We start from the raw sequence: 19,005 nt of genomic DNA, 5'->3' as shown, positions 1-19,005 counted from the left end.
CAGTCCTCCTTCCTCAGCCTCCTGAGAAGCTGGGATTATAGGCTTGCATTTAGAGAGGAACTTTGGAATGGGTCAAAGAAGGAAAGAGTAAGTAAGGAAAAGAGATACATAGGTAGGTTATAATTTCAGAAACTTTGGCATAATGTAATCTAACATTAGCAGTTAAGTTTTCAACCAAATTACTTTCCAGTAATATGGGAAACTACCTTTAATAAAAAAGTCTTCCTATGCCAGGCATAGTGGCACAGGCCCGTAATCCCAGAGGCTTGGGAGGCTGAGATAGGAGAATTTCGAGTTCAGAGGCAGCCTTAGTAAAGTTGCGGTGCTAAGCAACTCAGTGAGACACCCTGTCTCTAAATAAAATACAAAGTAGGGCTGGGAATGTGGCTCAGTGGTCGAATACCCCTGAGTTCAATCCCTGGTTACCTCTGCCTCCCCCCCCAAAAAAGTCTTCCTACTCTTCACTACCTAAAAATGATGGATTTATTTGAAAAATATTTTTTTTAAAAGTATGGCTGAGATGGCAAAAAAACAAGGTAAAAAAAACCAAATGATCACTAAGCTCCAGGTGCCTGCTCCCCTAAGGGCATCTTCTAGTTGCAGATGACTCTCATAATTGGTTTTAAAGAGGTACATGTAGAACTTAGGAGACAGCAGATAGGAGCCATGAATATAGGGATAAAGATCAGAGATTCATCTTCTTAAAATCATAACCCTAAAAAGGCTGAATACCCTCTGCAAAAGGGGAGCCAGGAAACAAAAAATCAGCCTAGCAAAGAGAGCTATTCAGAGAACTTATCACCTCTCATCCTTAACTATGACTTTTGGGAGAAATAAGTTTGTCCTGAACATTTTTAATTAGAGACATGATTTCATTAAAAATTGGAACCCCACAACATATGTGACTTGAAAAGAAACTTGAGGCTTAGACTTGTTCTAAAATGTTAAGCTTGATACTATAACCAGGCAGAGATATAAGTGAATCCAGATTTTTTTCTGGAGGAAAAATCCCTTCAAAATCCTTAAAGAATTATCATTGATAATATCCCAGAGTACCAAGCTTCCTGTTAATAATTCACAAAGCACTTGAGGAAATGAGTACGACAGAACACCAAAATCAGTCCCAGAAAGACTTCAGGGATTGTCATTGTTGGATACTGAATATAATATATTTAATATGTCTGAAGAAACAAATGGGAGAATTGAAAATATGATTGGATAACAAGGGATTGTCCAAAATCTCCGATATAATCTAGCAATTTAATCTGTAATGATTAAAATTATAAATTTAAAGATGGATTTAATAGCGTATTAAGTAGATTAAAAGAGAGTTGTAAAAATATTGAGAATGCAGTACAGGAATGCAAAAGAGATTAGAAAATATCTATTTAAGATATATGGGTGGGGCTGGGGATGTGGCTCAAGCAGTAGTGCGCTCTCCTGGCATGCGTGTGGCCCGGGTTTGATCCTCAGCACCACATACAAAGATGTTGTGTCCGCCGAAAACTAAAAAATAAATATTAAAAAAAATTCTCTCTCTCTCTCTTAAATTTAAAAAACAAAAATTAAAAAAAATAAAAAATTAAAAAAATAAGATATATATGAAAAAGACTGAAAAGGTCTGACATATATGTATGGTAAGCATAAAAATGACCATGCAAAGATGTCCTTGTCTTTATCCTCTGAATCCCTGAAGGTCACCTTAAATGCAAAGGAGACTTTGTAAATGTGATTAAATTAAGGCTCTTGAGATAAAGAATAGCTCCTGGAAGAATTAAAGTTGTAATAGAGGGATGGTGATATAGCTCAGTGGTAGAGTGCTTGCCTGGAATGTATGAGTGTTTGGGTTTGATTCCCATCACAAGTGGGGAGAGCAAGTGGGATAGGAGAGGAAGACCTCAAATAATAGGAAACAAAGGAGAAAGAAAAGTATAGGACAAAAATATCGTAGAACTAATGTGGTAGAAATAAAGCCATATATATCAGTGATCATAAGGAATGTGGATTAAATATTCTAGTTAAAATGCAAATATTGGCTCAGCTATAATCTTAGCTATTCAGGAGGATAAGGCCGGAAGATAGCAAATTTGAGGCCATTTGGGCAACTTAGACCCTCTCTCAAAGAAAAAAAAAAAAAGCACTTGGGATGTAGGTTAGTATTAAAGTGCCCCTGTGTTAAATCCCAGTACTTCAAAAAAATAAAAAGAGAAAAGATTGTGAGGCTGTCTGTAAAACTCTAAGCCAACTGCATTAAAATAGCATGTTAAATTAAAACTTAAATTAGAACATAGGCAAGTTGAAGATAAAATAATAGAAAATTATATTTCTGGCAAAATAAAAATGGGAAGAAATTGGTATAATTACATTGTAGGTCAAGTATCTGTTATCTGAAATGCCCTGGGCAAGAAATGTTTCAAGATTTTGGAATTTTTCAGACTTTCGGATATTTGCATATGCCCAAGAAGTTTTGTTGAGGATGAGACACAAGTCTATACACTAAATTTATGTTTTGTACACATCTTATTCACATATACTGAAGTGATTTATATAATATTTTTAATCTTCAAAGAGTTTTGAGGTTGGGTATGGAATTTACCACTTATATCATGTTAGTGCTCAAAGTGTTTTTGATTTGGGAACATTTTGGATTTCTAAGTTTTAATTAGAGTAGGAATTCTCAATCTGTAATAAAATAGACTGTAGAGTAGGGATCATCCTTGAAATAATAGTATCAATATTTCAGATGGGAATTGCTTTTTGCAGCAGGGTAGAGATGGAAGTAACAGTGTCTTAAAGACGATATTCTTTTTTTTTTTTTGGCAGGGAGAGTGTATTGGGGATTGAACTCAGGGATACTCAACCACTGAGCCACATCCCTAGCCCTAATTCTTATTTTTATTTAGAGACGGACTTTCACTGAATTGCTTAGCACCTCATAGTTGCTAAGGCTGGCTTTGAACTTGTGATTCTCCTGCCTCAGCCTCCAGAGCTGCTGGGGTTATAGGCATGTGCACCTGACCAGACATTCATTTTTCTCCCATGTAAAAGAGACTAGAGACTGCAAGGCTAGAGCTGATTATGGTTAATTTTATCACCAAACTATACTTCTTTGTTTCTGTATCCCCATCTTTAGCATGTATTGACTTTATGGTTCAGGATGGTTACTTGATGCATTAGCTTTCAAAGATTGCTCGTAGAAGAAAGTTTGAGTGTGGATAGAGCACATGCAAGGTATCATGCCATTTTATAAAGTAGTTTCTTGAAAGTTCCACTCGACACCTTCATTTGCACTTAGCTACAAGGCAGTTAGGAAATGTTTTTTTAAGAGCAGCACACTACTGTCCACAATACAACTGTACTCTCCTTACTAAGGAAAAGAGTAAAGACTGGATATTGGGGAGGACACCAGCTGTCTTTTACCACATCATATAATTATAAAAATTTCTCCATCCCGGGGCTGGGGTTGTGGCTCAGAGTGCTCGCCTCGCACGTGCGAAACCCTGGGCTCAATCCTCAGCACCAATTAAAAATAAATAGGTGGAATAAAGGTATTGTGTCCAACTAAAAAATATATGTTAAAAATTTTTTTTTCCATCCCACCCCGAGTTCCAAGCAACTACCAATGTGCATTGTGTGTCAATAAATTCAATAAAATATGATACCTTTTCCCAAAGGTATCATATTTTTAGTATTTATTTTTTAGCTGTAGTTGGACACAATATCTTTTTTTTTTTTTTTTTTTTTTTTATGTGGTGCTGAGGAACGAACCCACGGCCTTGCACTAGGTGAGCACTCTACCACTGAGCCACAATCCCAGCCCCTCCAAAGGTATCATATTAATAAACTGTAAAATAAAAAAGTTTTCATTTTCTAGGAAGATGTTAGAATTCTAAAGTTATTTGTACCAGAACAATAGACAAAAACCAAAAATAACAACTATAAGAAAAAAATAATTTACCATCAAACTAGGAGTTTTGACATTAAAACAACAAAAGTTTGGGGCTGGGATTGTGGCTCAGCGTTAGAGCACTCACCAAGCATGGCCGGGACCTGGGTTCAATCCTCAGCACCACATAAAAATAAAGGCATTGTGTTGTGTCCATCTACACCTAAAAAATAAATATTTAAAAAAACCCAAAAGTTTGACTTACTGGATGAATATAGAACATTATATTCAAGTTTTGAGGAATCAATATTATATATACACTTATGGTAGTACTTTATAGAAACCAAAATTTCTTTTTTTTTTTTAAATGTTTGAATTTATATTTTATTCCAAAGGATTCAGACCTGGGGAATTTTTTTTTTTTTTTTTTGAGAGAGAGAATTTTAATATTTATTTTTTAGTTTTCGGCGGACACAACATCTTTGTTTGTATGTGGTCTGAGGATCAAACCCGGGCCACACGCATGCCAGGCGAGCGCGCTACCGCTTGAGCCACATCCCCAGCCCCGAAACCAAAATTTCTGATAATGTGGGATGGATGCTATATTTAACAATAGAGTGCTTGCCTAGCGTGTTCAGTCCCCAGCAACACACACACACACAACACAGAAACAAAATTCTGATGATGCGAGATAATGAGTATTAAAAGTATCCCTGAAAATATCAACAAATTTCAGAGAGTATTTATTATATGGATCACCTTCTCTGAAGACAATACAAATTAAATTAGAACTCAGTTTTTTAATAAAAGGTGACTTTAAAAATAAGTGGGCAAGGTGGTGCATGCTTGTAATCCCATTGATTAGGGAAGCTGAGGCAGGAGAATGGTAGGTTCGAGGCCAGCTTTGGCAAACTGTCTCAAAAAAGAAGAAAGTTTGTAAGTTTAAAAATACACTTCTACATAACAATTGAGGTTGCATAAATAATGATGGAAGTTTAATAATACTTAAAACTAAATGATAATGAAAATGTAATATTAAAATTTGTTTTGATAGAACGCATTCTTAGCAGTCCCAGCACAAAACAAACAAAAATGTGTGAATATAACTTAGTGCTTTGGACATAGTACCTAGTTAAGTTTCAAAAATATTCTGTAAGAACTTGAATGAATTCTCCAGTTGTTGAGGGTAGTGGCAATTTTTTAAAATTAATTAATTATTTTTTTTTTAGTTGTAGATTGACACAGTACCTTTATTTTATTTATTTATTTTTACATGGTGCTGAGGATCCGATCCAGTGCCTCACATCTGCTGGGCAAGCACTCTACCACTGAGTTACAGCCCCAGCCCCGAAGATAGTGGTAATTAAGAGGGAAACAGAGTTTCAGAAGTTGAGTACTCTTAGTGCTCCTACTAATTTATTATTTAGCATATTAGATCCTGTGCAGTTTGACTTCTGACAGTTGTCAGCATGTGCTACTATTCTTCCTCTTTCCTTTTATTTAAACTTAATGACAAATTACAGACTACATTAGTGGCCTTAAAACTTTAGTGTGTATCAGAGTCATCTGGGGTTTATTTAAAATACAGATTGTTGAGTCTCACCCCCAGTTTCTAATTCATCTGTTGCGAAGCTGGGACCCATGAACTTGCATTTTTAACAAACTGACAGATAATGTTCATAATGCTGATATAGTGACCATGCGTTGAGAACACCGCTGTACTAAGACTATATTCTATTGACTATCCCTTTGTAACTCCCAATTCTTTCCTACAGCTCTTTTTTCCCCCCTTCCTTCTTACATTTAACTTTTTTTCCCTATTGCTTCTAGATAGTATTTTTAACTACCAAGTTGTCTATCTTTATATTCCCAGATACTTATTGCATATCTGTAATAGCGTATCTATTTAGGTACCACTTTATACCCCTTATTATGGCTATTTAAAAGAAAGAAAGAAAAAAAGAACACAGAAAATAACATGTATTAGTGAGTATGTGGAGAAATTGGAAACATTATATATTGCAGGTATGAGTATAAAGTGGTATAGCCACAGTGAAACACAGTCCAAAAAAGTTAAATATAGAACTATGTATTATTTGACCTTGTAATGCTACTCATACCTATATATCCAAAAGAATTAGAGAGTCTAAAACAGATATCTGTAGAACATTTTTGTATCAGCAGCATTTACAAAACCTAAAGGAAGAAACAACACAAGTGATCATTGATAGGCAAATGGATAAACAAAATGTGGCAATGTACATACAATGGAATATTATTCAGCCTTAGGATAGAAATTCTGATACATGCTGCAACATGAAGGGACCTTGAAACAGTATACTTGGTAAAGTCAGACCAGAAGGACAAACGTTGTATGATTCCACTTATATAAGGTACATAAAATAGACTTATTCATAGAGAAAGTAGAATAGAGGTTACCAGGGCAACAGAGAACTGAGAAAAAATGAAGTACTTAATGAGTACATGATATTGGGAAAGATGAAAAGATTTTATGCATAGATAATGGTGATAGTTGCAAAGTATTGTGAATGTATTTAATGCAACCAAATTGTACATTTGCTAATGTTTAAAGTGATAGATACTGTTATTTACCATTGATACAATTTGTACACTTGCTAATGTTTAAAGTGACCAGTATGTTTTATTATGGATAAGTATTTTTATCCCCCCAAAAAGCAAACAAAAATGTTAGTATATGATTGGAAAAAAAACTTATCAGTAGCCTTTTTTTTTTTTTTAACTTTTCGTTTCTTTCATCACATTTCTACTTTTTTTAAGTAACAAACATGTGTTTTTCTGTTTTCTTGTTTGTTTTAAATATTTTTTAGCTTTCAATGGAACTTTATTTTATTTATTTATATGCGGTGCTGAGAATTGAACCCAGTGCCTTACACATGATAGGCAAGTGCTCTGCCACGAGCCACTACTCCAGTCCCCAAGCATGTGTTTTTATAGTAAAAAACATATATATATAAAGACATTTATGAAATATATGTAAAGGAAGATTTTGTCCAAAAAGTCTATGAATTTTAAGGATTGTAATGTAAATCTTTTTGGTAGTTCAGCATTTTTGGATCACTCTATTAGATGATTTTTCTGTAGCAATGTGACTAAAACTGTGAATTTTCCATAGAGGTATTATCAACTTGTGAGTAAAAGTAAACTTCATTTTTAATAAAAGTTGTGTTTGTTATATCTATATCACCTTTTATTTGTATTTATTTTTTGGTACTGGAGATTGAACCCAGGGGCACTTAACCTCAGTCCTATTTAGTTTTTATTTTGAGACAGGGTCTCACTAAGTTGCTTAGGGCCTGGCTAAATTGCTGAGTGTGGCTTCAAACTTGTGATCCTTCTGCCTCAGCATCTTGAGCTGCTGGAATTACAGGCATGCACCACTAGGCCTAGCTAATTATTTTAATCTACACTTTTATCTTTAGATTATTTTAAGCATATTCTGGGATATAAGAAGGTATTAATGGCAGGTAGCATATATCCTCAATCCTATAGAATTCTTGGGCTTAAAACAAATAAGAAAGAAGGTTAGAAAGAAGTATGTCCAGTATGAACTATAAGTTTTGAGCATATTGTGGTTTCATTGTTTTATAATTTTATTGTAATTAGAGTATGGAGTAAAATAAGAGGGATAGGATCTAGTTAATTGAGGATACTTGTTAGGTGAATTTCAGTTAATTGAAAACAGTTCAATTAAACATTTATTTACTCTCACACAGTACTAACACTGTAGGTATATAAGAAAAAGAGCAGCCCCTGGTTCTATACAATTACACAATCTAGTTTGATAGGCCACAATCAATTAGTATAGTGATAGATATATGAACTAAGATTAGTGTTATTAATTCCTTTTATCATATATTTATTGAGCAGCTACTATGTGTTAAGCCCATTGTTGGCAGCAAGGGATACTGTGACAAACAGGAAATATTAAGAGAGCTTATATTAAGAGCTTATAGGCATGTTGTAAGTGAATTTTATATTTTCCCTTTTTAAAAAATATTTTTTATTAGTTATTGATGAACTTATATTTATTTAATTGCTTATATGTGGTGCTGAGAATCGAACCCAGTGCTTCACGCATGCTAGGCAGGCGCTCTACCACCGAGCCACAACTCCAGCCCATCATTTTACAGCACTTTATATAATAAATTTTACTTTCTGTTAATTCCTGTTGACAAAAACCTGAATGCATTTATACTGAAAATAGCCTGGTATTTTCTAAAAGATCTTAGCCCATTATCAGAAGCAGCAACATTCACATCAACCAACAGCACATGGTAATTTTATGTGATATGTTATAACTAATGACCTTTTCCTTTTATATCTTAAACCCATCTGTTTGGCATACAAATGCTTTCATTATCTTATTGTAGAATAAGCTTTTATTTTGAACTCAGCTCATTTCCTTAGAATAATAATGTTAAATTGTTCTTTTTTTGATTTGAAATTGAGATGTGGGAAGTTTTCCTTGAATAGGAAACAGAAATAAATTAAATTTAGTTAACAAAACTAAACATGCAATTCTGAACTTCTCTGTAGAAAGACAATAGTTATAATTTATATTTCAGATTCTTAACTTTTCATATTAAAACTTCATTGCTGGGGTAAACTAGGTACTTTCTATTTTAAATAGTTGTGTTTTTTAATGAGTTCCCACCCTGGCCTTTTTACTTTAAAAGCCATATTTTACTTTGAAAACTTTATTTTTATCTTAAAGTTGTGTATTTTTTGACATAGAGTCTTGCTGTGTTGCCCAAGCTGGTCTCGAATTCCTGGGCTTAAGTGATCCTCCGGCTTCAGTTTCTGAATATCCTGGAATATAGTTGTATACCACTTACCTGTCTTTAAGAACTTTACATCAGAGGTTACAAACTGGTAGTTCTGACAGTGTTTAAATTTTTGTTTTGGTTTTCTTTTGGAACTGGGGTTTGAACCATGGGGTGCTTTACCACTGAGTTACATCTCTAACCCTTTTTACTTTTTGTTTTGAGACAGGGTCTTCCTGTGTTGCCCTGGCTGCACTCAAACTTGTAGGTCTTCTGTCTCAACTTCCTCAGTACCCTAGGATTTCAGACATGCACCAGTGGGTCTTGTTGTGTGTTGAAATTTTTAAATATTATCAACAGATTTCCAGGTACCAGTGGTACATGCCTGTAATCCCAGCTACTGGGAAGGTTGAGGCAAGAGGATCACAAGTTTAAGTCTAGGCCCTGTCTCAAAAAATAAAAAGGACTGGGGATGTAGTATAATAGTTGAGCGCATCTAATCCCCAGTCCCAGAAAGAGAAAAATTAAAAAATTAAAAAACCAATCATAAAAAACTGGAAAGTTTCATTAAAATTTCTGAAAAATCAGACTTGGCAGTGTTGGGTCTATAATATTAAATGACTAAACTCAGCAGCTTCAAAGAGTTAGCTGTGCCCTTTAGGAGAGACACTCACTGTTCACTTTACTACTATAGTCTTTCCCAATAGTCATCCCTTGTGACATTCAGTATCTGTTTATTTCTTGATATGTGCCTATTTCAGTAGATTAACCTGGAGAATAAGAAAAAGTCTTCATCTACTTAAGCTGTCATTCGTTTGAAAAAAATCCTTTATGTAAGCAATATTTTCCTTTTATATTTTTTCAAGAGAAAGATAGTATATTTTATGTCTATAACATAAATATAAGGGGGTAAAATTATAAATTTAGCTAATTTCTTTAGTAAAGGTAGATAGCATGCTTTTATTTTGTTTATTTTTATGTGGTGCTGAGGATTGAACCCAGTGCTTCACACATGCAAGGCAAGCACTCTGCCACAGAGCTACAACCCCAGCCCTAAATTTATCTAATTCTTAAACAAACAATTTAAAATCCAAACAAATATTGCGTCCTTAAAATAATCACACTCGGAGCCTATTTGTTCCAAAGGTGCTACTCTATTTTTGGAAAAAAAAAACAAGAAAGGTTTATTTCTTTTGCATATCCTTAGGATGTCACATTGTTATTTAATTTAATATTTTTGTTTCCAGGGATTGAGCCTAGGGACACTTAACCACTGACCCGCATCCCCAGACTTTTAAATATTTTATTTAGACAGGATCTCCCTCAGTAGCTTAGGGCCTTATTAAGTTGCTGAGGCTGGCTTTGAACTCAGGATCGTCCTGCCTCAGTTTCCCAAACCTCTGGGATTATAGGTGTGCGTCCCAGTGCCTGGTACATTTTTGAGAGTATATACGATTTATTAATAGTTGGAAGATACATGTAGTTTGATAAAAATGAAATGTAACAAAATTTGTTTTCACCTTTATTTTATTAATTTTTTTTAATGTAGTGCTGAGGCTCAAACCCAGTGCCTCACATGTGCTAGGCAAGCGCTCTCCACTGAGCTACAACCCCAGTCCAAATGTGACAAGTTTTATGAAGTAACAAGAAGTCAACTCAAAATCTAATTGGATGGGAATCTGAATAAAACCAGATTTTATTAAACTTCACAATAAAGTTGAACCTGAATGCGTCTACATTTTTACAAAGTAAATTTTCTTTAGGAAACATGATATAAACACAGTTTTATGCCTATCAGCCCTTCAGCCTAACCACTTTCCAAACCAATATAGTATAATGAATTAACCAAAAATACTGTTGTTGCTGCTTCTTGTACTACTACTAGTAGTAGCATTAAAGAAAGAATCACAGAGAAAATTTTATTGGGGTGATGGAAATCAGATTACTTCTCTAATTTCATGTCACAAATTTTGATAAACGTCTTCCAGTAATAATACAATTTAGACCATATAGAAAGAAAATCATTTGCAACTATCCTTTCAGAGAGTATCACATACTGTTGTTAGAACCACATACAGTTTGAATAAACCCTACTAGTAAGTCACAGGGAAAAGAAAGTTAATTGGGTACATGGTTTGTGTGTTGAGACTACAATAGCACAGCTATTAAAGAAATTGTATGTAATTTATTTATATTGATCATTTGAAAAAATACACATTTAAATTAGTATTTTCCCTCCTCTCTGATAAAAGCTTCTAATAGAAGAAGCCCCTCCACCAAACTTAGATAAGATTTAGAGGTAAGGTCCAAAGGTATGATAACAGTCATTTAGTCTTATAAAATCCTTTTCAGGTGTACAGCTCCCTATCAAGTGATGAAATGTATAAAGCAACTAGAGTAGCTGATTAGATTAAGTTAGTTGCATTAACTGTGGGCTAAGACTAAATTTGAAATCTCCTGTTCAAAAATTATTTTTAAGACAGAGGTGTGCTTTACGTAGATGAATTATATGGCATGTGAGCTGAAGTCAATAAAACTACTTAAAAAAACACAAATATGTCCTCAAAGAGAAATTTTGCCACAAAAAGAGGACATAAATGTACTATTTATTAAATTGAATATGGGAAATAGAAGAAACTAAGGTGTTTAAGGGAGGGAAGATTAGGCTGCCTGGCAAAAAATTTATGAAAATATTTAAAAATTACCACACACATCTGTTTTTTATTATTTCAGGAGGACAGTTGAGGCCAGTACACTTTTGACTCAATGGGGCTGAATGGGTGAGTAAGTGAGTGGGCAAGCAGGGTCGTTTGGTAAGTGTGGAAGAAGGACTATAGCGCTCAGGATTTGGACTTCTCTGGCTGGATTGGACTTTCACACAGTGACCATACATTTTCTGAGCCTTAATTTTCTTTATGAAAAGAGATGATTGTCTTTACTAAGGCAGGTACATCCAGGTTGACTCCATTGAACAGGTCACACAACACTCAGTCATTTGTAAAATGTAAATGCCTACATTCCTTTAAGTATAAATGTCATTTCCTTGCTTAAATGACTTTTCATTGCTATCAGTGACCTACAGAAAGGACTGAATAGTGAGTGAACTCTTGCTACCTCCTCACCTTGCTCACTGTAATCCCCATTTCATTGGTTTTCGTTCACCAGCAGCCTTTCTTTATAGGCTATTAATCCTTCTGTATCAAGGCTATGTCACTAGCTCTTGACAAGATTGGTACCTTCTCATCTTGAGGACACTGTTTAAAAATGGTTTCTCATAAAGTCCTTACCACCCTCTATCTAAAACTTGTTCTGACTCACCCATAATCTTTATTTCAGGCTGGTCATAGTGGCACATGCCTGCAGTCTCAGTGACTCAGGAGACTGAGGCACGAGGATCACAAGTTTGAGGCCATCTTTGGTAACTGATTGAGACCCTATCTCAAAATAAAAAAATGAATGGGGCTGGAGTTGTAGCTCAATGGGAAAGCACCTGTGAGTTCAATCTCTAGTACCAAAACAGCAATATGAACTTTCTTTCAGCAACTCTGTTTAATTTGCACCATAGTTCAGATTTGTAATACTTTTATTCCTGTGGTTATTTGTGATGTCCATTCTACACTGTAAGCTCTATAAGCAAAGGAATTGTACATGTGGAGTTCACTGTTCTAACTTTACCAGTTTTTAGGCACCTAGGAGGCACTCACTAAATATTTATTGATTGACTTAGGAACACTTTAAATAAATGTAGGTGCTGTAGTTTTTCTTTTTGACATCTGGACATGATTCAAATTCCTTCAATAATTGCTGTCATTCTGTAGGATTCATGTAGAAGTAATACAAAAAAGAACATATGTAAATCAATTAAATCTGTTTTTCTTCCAGTGTAAGCTACTGTATATTTTATGTATGCCCTTTTTCTATGATAGAAGGTGAATTGAATGGAGGAAAACAAATTGGTGTTGGGGCTGACAATAAAAATGCAGATTTTTGGCATTGGTCTTCTACCTTATCAACTTTGTGCCTAAATTAAATAATTTTTTCTCATGGCTTGGAACTAAATATTTATAATGTCAGAGAAACTCCCACATGAGAATACTTAGAATTGGATCTAAAATAAAACCATTATCTTGGTCATTAGTTTTCAGCTTTTGATGGTCTCTTATGACATATAGGTGAAAATTTATTTTTCTCAGGACTGTTGTCTTTTTAATAATAATAACATTGCAGACAATTAAAGCAGGATATAATTGTCATGATATTTGTAATATGTTTATCCTTCTCAGAATGATGATAGGAATTAGGATCTTTGTAATTTGAATTTCTGTTCATTAGTTGAGAACAGAATTGGGAAGTCAATTATTCGTTTATATTTCTCTTTAATCAGTAAATATTTGAGAACTAACTGTGCTAGGCCCAGTGAATAAAATGGAGAATGTGATAACAAATAGTTCCTGCCTTCACAAAGTTAATACACAGGTGCATAAACAATTACATTGTACCATATTAGTGCTATTGGTGGGTACTCAAGTAGTACTGTAATTGTTTGTATTAGGTAAAAGATTATTTAAGATGAAAGTTAAATATGCCCATAAGTTAACATAATGAAGAGCAGGGTAAAGAAGGATCCAGGGCCATTTGGAAGAATTGAAGTACTTCAATATTCATTAACATATAATATAAGGGGAGGAATTAACAGAAATGAAGCTGGAAAAGTGAGCAAGTACCAGATCTGGAAGGATCTACCCTGGGTTCTATCCCCAGCAATTGACAAAGGAAAAAAATTACTAAAAAAGTTGGAAAAAAATTACTAAAAAAGTTTCATTCTTTTCCTTTTGATCCTATCCCTCAAAAGTAAACTGCTGTTAATTTTTACAGACTTCGAAGTATGTGCAAACATATTCGTGGAAAGAGTGTTTGCAAAAGAATTCAGTATTAATTTGTTTTTATTTTACTTGTTTTTGCAGGATCATACTATACATTTTATTCTGCAATAGGCCCTTTTACCTAATAGGATATTTTACTCTTTCCACACTAAGACATAGATCTCCTTTTTTCTTTTCAACAGCTATATACTTAATGTTCCACAGCATAGGTACATTGGAATTTAACAATTCTCCTAGTCAAGGACATTAAGTTGATTCTAGTTTCTCATTAATAATAATACTTGGTAAATGGCCTCATCAATATACAAGAGTCAGATCTTACTCATGATTTGGATCTCAGCTCATGACATGAGATTAATATCATGTATGGTCACATATATTTTTCAGGAACACATATATTGCCTTTAAATAAGTCTAGTGTGGTCAGTTTTTCTTCCAATGTTGGATCAAATTCTGTTTTCTAGTTGAGCACCAGATGAAATTGTTGTGTGTTCTACAGCTACATTTTATGAAAAATACATACATATCTTTAAACATTAAAATTATTTCTTATGAGATTCTATACAGTAAGAGCCCTTGTGAACAGAGTCTGAGGGAATAAAATTCATTTCTCCCGTTGGGTATAATGGTAGGTGAGATTGGGCTACACATTCTATTAAAATTTTTCTTTCTTTTTATTTTGCTACATATATTCACTGATATATATATGATTATGACATATTTTAGCAAGATTTTAATGATTTTTTTACCCTTTTGCCATATTTTTATTGGTGCATTATAATTATAATAGTGGAATTTATTTATTGCCGTATGCCCATGATATGACTGTATAAGTTGGTCAATATTATTTTCTATTTATAGATTGTTTAAAATGGGATTTGAAGGAGGTCAAATGTATTATGATTAATTTTTACTTAAAATTTGAAATACTATAAGAATTCTTTTAAAATGGCATATCAGCCCATACCTCTCCCAGTAGGTTGGCTTTTATTTCTTAAATGAAATATAGGATCACCTGCTAAGGATGAGGAAACACCAGAAAAACTGTATAGCACTGTTCAGGATTCTGGTGAATTAGGAGACCACATATTTATAATGGTACCAGTTGTAACATATTTCTCTGTCAGTACTCAGCAGCATAGATAATCAGTAGTAAGATTCACACACTATGGAGGCTTTGGCTGAATAGTGATAGAAATTATAGATTGTGGTATATAAGCAGAGTAAAGAGGAAAAAAAGACTGGAAGAGGCTGCTAGAGAGTGAGAACCCTCCTAAGTTGATGAAATCACAAAACAAATAAAATGAGAGTAAACGAATGATAGAACTAGAGGGAAAATAAAGTGTCATCATATTTTAACCCAACTTTTTTGCTTATTTGTAAAATGTGCAGGTAGTCTGAAAACATAGCTGTTGACTGATTATGGGAATGAGATTAGTTCTTTTTACTGAAAAAGTAAGAGAACTGAAGACATAAACCTAAAGCCATTAATTTTATTTTAATTTACTTTTTCAGGGGAAGGATCCAGTGACTGCCAAAGATGAACATTATAAAGAAAAATTCATTAAAAATAAATATTACAGATTAAGTAGACAATGTTTTCAATGCATTTTTGTCAAATACAGTACAAAGAACATTTTCTCCCTAACAAAATATCCCATAAGCCCCAGCATTTAAGCATGTATTTCCTAAATAACCACAGTATATCCAATCCTCAGACTCCCCTTAAAAAGTATTGCCAGTTGCCCCAATATTATATATAGAAAAAGGATCCATTTAAAAATTATGCTAAATATTTTAGGAAAAGTTAATTCAAGTCTTAAGTAAATATCACATTACTAATCAAACTTGTAATTTATTCAACTATATCTTATAAATTTTTGATTTACTCCTTTATTGGGTGGGTTATAATCTTATGTATCATTTATTTTGATATTCACATTTGGCCAGTAGGAGCCCTCCCTACAAGATTGCATATGTATTCTTTTGACATATTACTATCATTCATTGACTGTTTCTTTATTTTCATGTTTTAGGCTCATGTTATACTCTGTTAGCTTCCTCAACTCTAAACTTAGCATTTCTTGAGAATGGTGTTTGTCAGATATGTTCATTGCTATTGGGTATTGTTCTCCTCAGGTCCTGTTAGTGGATAGAGATGGTATTTTTTTTTTTTTTTTTTTTTTTGGTACTGGGTACTGAACTCAGGGTACTCAAACACTAAGCCACATCCCTAGCCCTGTTTTGTATTTTATTAGAGATGGACGGTCTCACTGAGTTGCTTAGTGCCTGGCTAAATTGCTGAGGCTGACTTTGAACTCGAGATCCTTCTGCCTCCACCTCCTGAACCACTGGGATTACAGGCATGCGCCACTATACCTAGCTAGGGAGATAGTAATTATTTTATTGCTATATTTGTCTGTTGTGTGTGTATAAAACGTAATGAGTTTACTTTGATACTTCTGATGCACATCCAGCACCACGTTTCATTCTAGGTTATTTCCTTTTCCATTTTTTAAATTCTTTTATACTGAGAAATTTGACCATAATTGTCCTCAATATGTTACCTATTTAGTCACTCTGCCTGTATATGACTACTCTCTCATTGCTACTCTTCTTACTCTATTTGGGTTCCAGTACTCTGTTCCAGACTTCTTCTTTCACATGGATGCCATCCTCACCTTGTGCATGTGCCAATATAGCATGCTGGATTGTACTTTCCATGCTTGGGCTCTGACCACATGTGCTGCATTCCTCACCCTTTTCTTTTTTTTTTTTTTTTTTTAAATATTTTTTTAAATTTTAGGTGGACACGATATCTTTATTTTATTTTTATGTGGTGCTGAGAATTGAACCCACTGCCTCACGCATGCTAGGCGAGTGCGCTACCACTTGAGCCACATCCCCAGCCCTCCTCACCCTTTTCAGGATCAGGTATACAATACTGCACTTCCCCCCATCCCTCCCTACAGTGGACCTATGTATTTTTATTTGTGGAAGTATGTTACATAGATTGAAGTATGTTATACAGATTTTTTTTTCATCATATAGATCTTTTAAAAAAATACTTTAGTGAGTTTGTGGGTTGTAATTGAACCCAGGTGCACTTAGCCATGTCCCCAGCCCTTTTTTATTTTTTATTTGGTGGGTCTTGCTAAGTTGCTGAGGCTGACTTTAAACTTGCAATCCTCCTGCCTCAGCCTCCTGAGCCGCTGGGATTACAGGTGTGTGCCACTATGCCCAGCATTTTGGTGAGTTTTGATAAATGCATATACCTATGGATATTCATTAGACTAGTGTTCTCTTCCATTAAACACCCACCTTTCTATGAACAAATACTTCTGGTTTCTTTCACCGTAGGTTAATTTTTCCTGTTCTTGAGCTTTGTATAATTGGAATAACAGGTATGTATGAATGATTGCAGCTTTAAAATATGTTCTGAAATTAGTAGATTCTTCCAACTTTGTGTTCTGATTTTTTTTTTTAATTGGAGTAGGAAAACACATAACATAAAATTTACCCTGGTAACCATTTTTAAGTGTACAGACCCATAAGGTTAATCATATTCACACTGGCATGCAACAGCAATGTTATATATTGCTTTAGAAGTTTTTCATTTTATAAAACTGTTACTGTATATCTATAAAACTCCTGATTTCCACTTTTCCTCAATCCCTGGCAACCACCTTTCCATTTTATGTTTTCATGATTTTGATTAAGAATTTCATATAAGTGGAATCATACAGAATTTGACCTTTTCTGTGTGTTTTAAGATTGTTTTGGCTATTTCTATGTCCTTTGCTTTTCCATATGTTCTTTTTTTTTATATTGTATATGTATACACATTAAAAATTGTATACGTATGTTATATGCATATAAAATTATATACATGTTTGTAAAGATTATTATAGCAGTTGCAACAAGTGTTAGTTTTCTAGCTGCTATAACAAAATAGACTTATTTTGCAGTTTCCATATATAGTTTTTAATCAGTGTTTTAATTCCTGTAACCATGTTATTGATTTTGATATGAGTTGCATTAAATTTGTCTTTAAGGAAAATTGACATCACAACCTCTAATCCCTGAACACACCTTTCAGTCTCTCCAATTACATAGATTTTTAATTTCTCTCAATGGTAGTTTATAATTTTGAGCACAAATGTTTTTATGTGTTTTGTTTTTTTGTTTTTTTTTTTCATTTTTGCAGTGCAAGGGATTAAACTCAGGGTCTTACATACGCTAGGCAAGCACCCTATCCCTGAGCTACATTCCCAATCCTATATGTATTATATAAATAGATTCCTAAGTACTTTTAGTCTCTTGGTGCTGTTTTTAGATGAAATTATTGCTATATTAATTAATAGACTTATTTTTAGTTTGTAAAAACAATTTCAGGTTTACAGAAAAATTATGTGTAAAGTTCAGAATTTCCATATTCTTACTCTCTTTCTCTCTCCCCCCACTTTATTTTTCCCTATTAAAATATCCCATTGGTGTGGTATATTTTTTACAGTTGATGAGCCAATATTAATATAGAATAGTTACACCGACTGGAAAATCTCCTGTGCTCCAACCGTTCATCTTGGCATCCCTCTGTCCCCTCTTTTCACCAGGCAACCAATCATCTTTTTACTGTCTCCATAGTTTTGCCTTTTCCAGAATGTCATAGAGTTATATAGTATTTAGCCTTTTTAGATTGGCTTCTTTCACTTTGCCGTAAGCATTTAACTTTCTTCCATGTCTTTTGGTGATTTTGCTTTTTTTTTTTTTTTAATTGTTGAATAATATTCTGTTGCATGGCTTTACCACAGTCTGTTTATCCATTGACCTATTAAAATTATCCTTGATTTTGAGGGGTTTTTGACAATTATAAGTAATACTGCTGTAAGCATTTATGTGCAGGTTTTTGTGGGACATCAATTTTCAGTTCATTTGGGTAAACTCCAAGGAGTATGATTACTGGATCATCTGTAAAAATTGTGTTTAATTTTATAAGATCATTAAAATTCCTTCCAAATTGATTGTACCATTTTGCATTCCCACCAATAATGAATGAAAGTTCCTGTTACTCTGTATTCTCCTTTAGGCATTTGGTGTTGTCACAGTATTTTGGATTTTCACCATTCTGATAGGTGTGTAATAGTATCTCACTTGTTTTAATTTGCAATTTGCTAGTGACATGTATTGAACATCTTTTCATACACTTATTTCCCATCTGTTTACCTTTTGGTGAGATATCCAATTTATATCCTTTTCTTTTTTTCTGGGTTTTTTGTTTTGTTTTGTTTTTTGCAAATAAGGAATTGCATCCAGGACCTTGTGCATGGTAGACAAGCACTCTACCACTCACCCCACCCCCCCAGCCCTTTTTATGTTTTGACACAAGTTTTCACTAAATTGCTGAGGCTAAAATGCCCCTGCTTCAGCTTCC

The 19,005-nt window shown here is 33.9% G+C and overlaps 1 protein-coding gene across 8 annotated transcripts in view; it reads left to right on the top strand.

Annotated features, from left to right (window-relative positions):
* Csnk1g1 (casein kinase 1 gamma 1) overlaps positions 1-19,005 on the top strand; it is a 146,847-nt gene that overhangs the window by 25,138 nt on the left and 102,704 nt on the right. For 6 of the 8 annotated variants that reach the window (XM_071608380.1, XM_071608378.1, XM_071608379.1 and 3 more), the window contains exon 2: positions 11,425-11,471. The exons of the other annotated variants lie outside the window; for them this stretch is intronic. The gene's annotated coding sequence lies outside the window, so the exon portion shown is untranslated. The remainder of the gene's footprint in view (positions 1-11,424; positions 11,472-19,005) is intronic. 8 annotated transcript variants of the gene reach the window in all.

Source organism: Marmota flaviventris, chromosome 2 (assembly GCF_047511675.1).
Source record: "Marmota flaviventris isolate mMarFla1 chromosome 2, mMarFla1.hap1, whole genome shotgun sequence".
Classification (NCBI taxonomy): Eukaryota; Metazoa; Chordata; class Mammalia; order Rodentia; family Sciuridae; genus Marmota; species Marmota flaviventris.
This window is presented reverse-complemented; position numbering and strand designations above follow the sequence as displayed.